This window comes from Saccostrea echinata, unplaced genomic scaffold, assembly GCF_033153115.1.
Source record: "Saccostrea echinata isolate AGI-Se365-2 ecotype Australia unplaced genomic scaffold, CSIRO_AGI_Sech_v1 ptg000032l, whole genome shotgun sequence".
Classification (NCBI taxonomy): Eukaryota; Metazoa; Mollusca; class Bivalvia; order Ostreida; family Ostreidae; genus Saccostrea; species Saccostrea echinata.
This window is the reverse complement of record NW_026889781.1, coordinates 4625942-4633668: the sequence shown is the minus strand read 5'-3', so window position 1 is coordinate 4633668 and position 7727 is coordinate 4625942.

The following is a 7727-nucleotide window of genomic DNA, read 5'->3' as shown; positions in this document are numbered from 1 at the left end:
AGGGGACATATTTATCTCCAACGTATTTAGAATTGTTCCCCTTTGATCAGTCAACTTCTGAAAAGGTATCGATAGCTTAAACGAAAATCTTCAATAAAAAATAAAATATTTAATTGCCTTATTATAAGATAGACCTGTAATCTGAATATTATGTAGCCAATTGTAACGGGGAAAAGCATAGTGACATAAAAATGTGAAGGTTAAAAAAATCAGTACATCAACATGGTATGATTATGAATCCAATTTATGAAACAAGAATTTAAACTGTCTCGTTTAAAGGGATCGTTTTGTAAATTGTATGGTCCATACAATGACCTTGTCAGCAAATACAATCTATCATGAAGTCATATGCTGACTGACGTTTTTCATACTTATTGTTAGGCCATTATTTATACACTGAATTGTCGACTGATATTTCCGTTATTTCTCAATCATAACAAGGAGCAGACGGAGGGTGTGAGCGGTCGGCATGGGATGCTAACTCCTCCATGGCACCTGATCCCACCTCTGCTGTTTTTGGAGGTCCATGTTTGCTTTGCTCCCTAATTGTATTGTTTTAATAGATTTTGAATACTGCTCATTATCTACATGTCTGCTTTGCTCCCTAATTGTATTGTTTTAATAGATTTTGAATACTGCTCATTATCTACATACCTCATATATGAAATCAAAGAAATCCAAAGGAGAATCCTACTTTTCTTCTTTTTATGGAAGGGATGCGTTTCAATGCAAATGCGCAAAAAATCAAGATTTGGAGTTTGTTTTTATAAAGAAACCGAAATCAAAACCCCGAATTTCTTTTAAATACATCGGGATTGTATCGATCATCATTTTGACGCTAAATATGACGTCAAGTTAACGTTGAATTAAAATAGCAAGAGTTATCTCCCCCACTGTGTCGTGCGTCTTTAAAAGTTATATACTCATTCTACTAGGGGTTGTCAAAAAGTACGTGCACTGCTGCAATAAAATACCAATATGTAGATGGTGCTTACAACATTTTTAAGTTGCATGGGATAACAAAAGTTTAAAAGTATTTGAATTTTTTTTTTCTTGATACGTTAATATATTTTTTTTAATTTATTTGATTTTAATTATAAATATAAAAGACATAATAGGATGATTCGGTGCTGTCACCTTTGAGTTGTATGACGTTGGACTCAGTCTTTGTATCGTAATGTCTCAATACACTTTGAAATGACGAGGTTATAATTACCGAGAGAAATCTCATGTTGCGTACGTGACTGAAATTTCCTAAACAGAGAAAGGGTTAACAGTCCAACCCCCCCACCCCCCCACCCCCCCAAAAAAAGAAAAAGAAATAAAGATCCTCACTTGATTGAGTTTATGCTACAATGACTTTAACGATGTTTCATAAGAGCATACAAATGGTAACTTGAATTTTTTTTTCTATCTTTCTACGTGAGAAAATGGGTATTCAATATTTCCTTCCATTTACCTGTGCATGCTGTAATTTTATAGAGACTTTCTATCAAAACCCAATCGTAGTAATTACAAGATATTATTGTTAATGGACTTATTTTGTTACTGAAACTCAAGATAAAAGTATTTCTACTAAACTAAATTGTCTTATTTTCCCTTTCCCGATGATATAGAATTGCGTTCTTTAAACAAAAGCAATCACAGAAAGGTATATTTAAATCGAACGGTTTATATAATTCTTCATGGCTACATTGAAATATGAGGTGGTCAAATCACAAAAGCACAAGTCTGCAGCTAGTACAATAATCAATAGTAAAGTAAATGCACAAAGTCTACAACAAATCAATTCAATTGATCATTCTATCATTTTACACAAAGGAAATTCAACAGAAAAACTGAGAAGCACACATTAAAGATCGATCGGTGGCAAAGTAACTGGTAAATTTCGGATATAGGTTTAGTATGCCTTTGAAACCCAATGACCTGATGCCTTAATGATATCATCTAAAATGCCCTGTTGAGGTGATCTGGCTGCTGCATTAATTCTAAGGGAATGTGATTTAAATTTCTTACCTTCAATGCAAAGCACACTCAAAGTTTTTGTTAATGCTGATGAAATCCATGACATGTCAGGGTCAAAACTGCCCTAAATAAATATGCCTCATAATTGTTTTGGCAAATTAAATGTAGTTTAGGTATGGTTTTATCTTTGTCTAGAGTGATAGAATCACTGGTCCTTGTTCGCTTCATACCAATTTTTGTACAACAAAAGATTTTATTAGGTCCGTCCAACCATGAAATTTACACAGAAAAGTGATTGCTGAGATTTAAGATATAGCTGTTGATTGCCTGTACCCCTCTAAAGACGCGTGTGCTATAAACAAAGCAATATGTGAGATGGTATGTGGTCAAATTGAATCCAAGACCTTAATTGATTGAAATCTTGGATTCTTACGGTATATGATTCCTGGGTGTTTACCGATATTGAGGCACTTAGAAGTTCGTCTATTTTGTTTGTGAGAGTAGTGTCAGGAATGCTGTCGAAATTACTTGAGGATCTGAATCTGCCCGAGGTGCTAGCTTCCTTACGAGTTCTCCCTCACTTTGTGAGACAGCATCAGCAATTATATTTGTTATCCAGGTCAAATCAAGAGTGTACGGGGATTTACCTCGGGTTTTATTTCATACACCCTGAGGCCGAAGGCCAAAGGCGTGTATGGAATACAACCCGGGGTAAATCCCCGTACACTCTTGATTGGACCTGGATAACAAATTTATTTCCTATGTACCCAAATAAATTCTTTGTAAACAAGTCAAATCAACTGTGTTTCAAGCTATCGATAAGATTAACTACGTCCTACAATGCATCGTGACGTCATGTGATTAGCTTTTTATTATGGAAAAACTCTGCATTGTGACGTCAGGTTTTTTACCCCCAAGCTCAAGTCGGTGTACGGAAATTTATACCCGACTTCGTAACCAATCAAAGCTCGTGCTACAAGCTACATAGGAAGTTTTTTTTTCTTTCCAGGAATATGCACCTTAAGGTATGTCACTCTTCAGCATTTAAGAAAAGTTCAGGTAGAACCTCTAACTTCAAAATTATTTATTATAATTCAATTTTATAACATATTTGAATTAAACAACATCCAATTCAAAGAAAAAAAAAAAAAACGCCCACAAAATCACAAATAAGCAAGATTTAAGGGGGACTATTTCTTGTGGCGGAAGGATATTTAGAAGAAAATTCTTCAAAACCTACACATTTATTAAATTTAAAATCTTCGAACTTTAGCCCCACATATTTTACTCAGAGAACATTTTCCATTATTATATGCTGGGTATATTAAATATAGATCTCAGTTTCCATTTTCAACAAATCTTACAAATTCACACAACAGTCTTTGACAAGAAGTCAATATAAAATTTATACTATCTTTTGCATGAAAATCGCCTATTTTTACCAATATCGCAAAATGGACATCACTGACACCAACTTTTTTCCCCTTATTTTAAACTACACGATACTTCCAAACGATCAGTGCTTAAGTAATGAAAAGTTGATACACGAAAATATTTTGTTGCTCATTTAGATTTTTAATACCCAAAATATGTTACTTTTTAGTGCAAAAATGTCACAAAATAATTTATGCTCATTAATTTGCATGCTTTGTTCAATGACAAATATCATTTAAACTTTTTAAAGTAAAAAAAGATTATATTTATTGCTATCAATACATCTGATAAAATATGATAATGGTTAAAGTGACAAACTAAAGAAATCAAATTTAAGTGCAGAAAGGTCAAGTTAATTGTACCGTTGCTCAGTTAGATGCTCACTGACCCACTAATTTCTTTGGTATTTTGAGTCATGTTATATGAGTACTTATCTATAATATGCTTCTCAAAAAATCCTTGATAGAGCTACTTTCACGAGTGACATACCTTAAACTGAATGTTATCTCTTAATATGGTGAGCATGAGAGACCTAATGAATGACATGACTCTATACGACTTTAATGACTGTTTGTTTAAGATATGCACCAGAGAAATGTATCAGGGCTTAACATTGGCTGAAATATCCATTTGTCCATCTGACAAGTTGCCAACTAAAGTTACTGTCAGAATGCCTTTTTACATGTCCGACAGACATAAAGAAAATTGTAGAATTTTGTCATCAAGACTGAAGTAGCTGTACGAAATACAGACTTATGAATATTTGTTTAATCATTAAAATAAAAAAAAAACCCAACAAAATACTGATAAGTCTGGTATCAATCTCTTCTGTTAATAAGCGATACTCAGCGAGATGTAACTAAGCCTTACGACTGTAGAATTACGTATTAGACTGTAAGATGTCTGCTATAAATGAAAATGCAGTGCTTTATGGATTTTATTTCATGATAGAAAAAAAAAAAAATCTTGACCTATCACAAAATGGAGATTGACTGTGGAAACTGACTTGTCCCATCACAAAATGATCTGCACAATCGGACAAACGTTAATGTTGAGCCCTGAGTGTGATTTTTTTAAATTTCTTTTTTTAAATCGGGTTATAAGTCCAAGTGTTAGGCCATGGCAAAAAGACCAAATGACCCTGAATGTACCACCCACCCAGCACTATCTGTAAAAATCTGCAATGTATTTGAAGTTCTCCACTGACTATCAAGTAAATAAACTACACCATTAAATTTGTGTTAAAAATCTAACCAAAAAAAGGCATATTCTGGCACAATTGCCTATTTATCCTTATATGATGATATGGCTTAAACGTGCCCATCATTGCATTATAAGAAAACGTCTGTTTAAAGCTCTGCTACCCAGTATGACTTATTCCAAAAATATATTGCCTACGAGATTATACAAATCTTTAAGCTTAATTTTGTTTTGTAACGTCCAATATAGTAAAGTAGCAATTAGGTCGTCAGCCTTTTGAGATGATATTTTAAGCTGCATTTTAACAGTGTCAATCTCTTGACCCAGAAAGATTAAACAGGAAGTAGGGCCCTCTGTTTTATCTTTTTTAAGGAAACTCTAATTTTTAAGTATACCTCTGGAAAAGACTGTGAAAGTTGTTTGTAGAGGGAGTTTTAGCCATCCCCTCAAATAAAAAAAAATAAACTCATCTAAATTGTGATGAAAAGGTTTGATACCTTTATAACGTGCTAGTCATTCTAGGAATGCTGAGAAGGTCTCAAAGATTTTACAAGATATGGAACATCCAAAATGTAAGCATTTATCTATGTAATATTCTCCCTTAAAATACACCCCAATAGCTCAAAATCCCCTGAATATACATGAATTAGACGGAAAGCGCTTTTTATATCAACTTTGGCCAACAACTCCCCCTTTCGAAACAGGCTTATCATCTGGACTACCGAGTCAAATGATGTGTAACTCACTGAAGTATAAACCGGGTCTATATTAATATCATTAATGCTAATGTCCACTGGGGAGGATCCGACCATCATCAGCTTTGGAACAACACCAATGTGGAATACATGTAAATTGTGCATAGGTGGTTGTAAAAATGTACCACTCACGCTTATCTTGTAAAATTTCTTGTTTGGCTTATCTTGTGAAATTCTCATGTTAATGTACCGACTCTAAATTCGTTGAGAATATACAGTTACGAGACCCAGAATACTGCAACTTGAAACCCTTTTAAGGATCATACATTAAAAAGTTAGCTGTTACTCTATCTGGATACTTTTTTTAAGTAATCTGAAATAACTTCTATATTATTGGAAATTTTCTCATGACCCATTGCTCTTGGCTGAGCGCGATTTTGCTTTGAGTTGTAGGTCTCTTGTTTGAAACTGTGGGGGTATCGGTTTTGACTTGTGATTTCTGGGGACAAGAAATGACTGAAAATTAGCCCTATCACTTGAGTATGTTTGTTGAAGGAATTTGTATAAAGAATGGAAGGATGCGCAATATCGCATTTCATACATCTATGTGCACAGCTGCACTGTTGTTTGTGGCCTGTCCCCCTGTCATTAAAATCAAAGCATTTCTGTTGAACTGATGCCTTTGCTGGGCCAGGTTTTTGATACATATATAAGAGCATTAGCTCTCTATGAACCACACCCAAGTTTAGTTAGACTCTAAGTACCATTTCTAGGTGAAATTGCTCCTTGCAAAATTGTGACCTTTCTGCCCCAACCTTACATTAATCGTACATTTCAGCAATTGTTGAGTTTTTTCCAGGGTGCGCAGCTGTGTGTATGCTTAGAAATATACCGAAATGAAAAGGAAACGGATGGTAAGGTTTTGAAGTGATTAAATGTTATTTTATAGAAAGAATTTTCCAGTATTGTTAGCTAACATATAAATTCATCTTTAATCAACAAGTAACTAAAATCTCCTATGATTTTGACTGTTAATTCATGAGTTATTAAAACTCATATGACGGTACCCACCAAAAGTGAAAATCAAAACTTCTCATTATCTCCTATGCTTCTCTCGTTCATCTGTCACGGCCTTGATTCAACTCTGCAAGAAGTTCATCAGTGCATATATCTTTCTCATAAGGATTTTATTAAACCCTTCCGACAAGGCAGCCCTTAGTTGGTCGAGAGTAGCTTCGGGATTTCGACGCCTTCAAACCCTACAGTCTAGTTAGTTCCACAGATGTTCGATTGTTAAATTATCACTTAAACCATCTTCTTTAATTCATTACCCTTAATTAATTACATATATTCTATCAAACACGATGATATTAAAAAAAAAAAAAAACAGTAACTTTATCTGATAATGCTGCTTGTGAAAGGTGCAGATTGGGGGGCATTCTGTATATGGCAGGAACACGTTGTAAATTTTAAAACGGCAAATTCAGTAACTTAATGAAGAAAAATTCTATTTGATTTATGATTTTCCATGTTCGAAATCCATACAGACCTGTACTATGTTAATGTCACAATTTAAAGTTTTATTTGAAGTGTTTTGAAATGGTGTTTCAACCATTACAAACACTTATTCAATCTCAATCTTACATCAATACATTAAAGGTACAGTTTGATAAGACATATTTACAGCATCTATTACCTGTGATGACAAACATTATTTAAGAAATGAATTTGATAGCTACCCAGTTTATACGGTATAAAGTGGGTTGGGGCAGGTCATTGTGACTTAGGCAACCCAATTTATACGATATAAAGTAAATTTTTTTTCCAATCAAATACCGCGTTATAACCAGAATTGAATTATTTATATATAATATGCTGGAAAAGAGGCATGTATCATTACTTTATGAGAAGGAGTTCATGTCGATAGATGAATGAATTATATTGGATTATACCTTTGATATACCTTATGAATCTGACAAGATGGTGGAAAGATTTCGATAATCACGCAGTCTTGTGGACATACAGTAACACTTGTCAAATCCCGATGTTGTGCAATCCAGAATCTTACTTAGTACAATGTAAACTTTCAGTCCCTTTCAATTCAGTTATTTAAAATGTTGTCAAATCCGAAATATCGTGTAATATAATTTTTTGGAAGCACTGCTGTTCGGATAAGACAAGTTTTACTGAATTGCATTTATCAATATCCAATATCAACCCAGTAGCATTGGATGCACATGAGTATAACATGTTAAGCCTATTTTACAATATGCTAATCTTCATTGCAATTTAAGTCTTCATTTTTTTTTTTTTACAAATCCACCGGTAATTTCCAACAGGGAGTATTTTTAAAATAAGAACGAGATAATCGTAGTTTCCAGTTCATTTAGAGCACATATCTCGTTTTCAAAGTTGGTAAAATAAAAAAAAAAA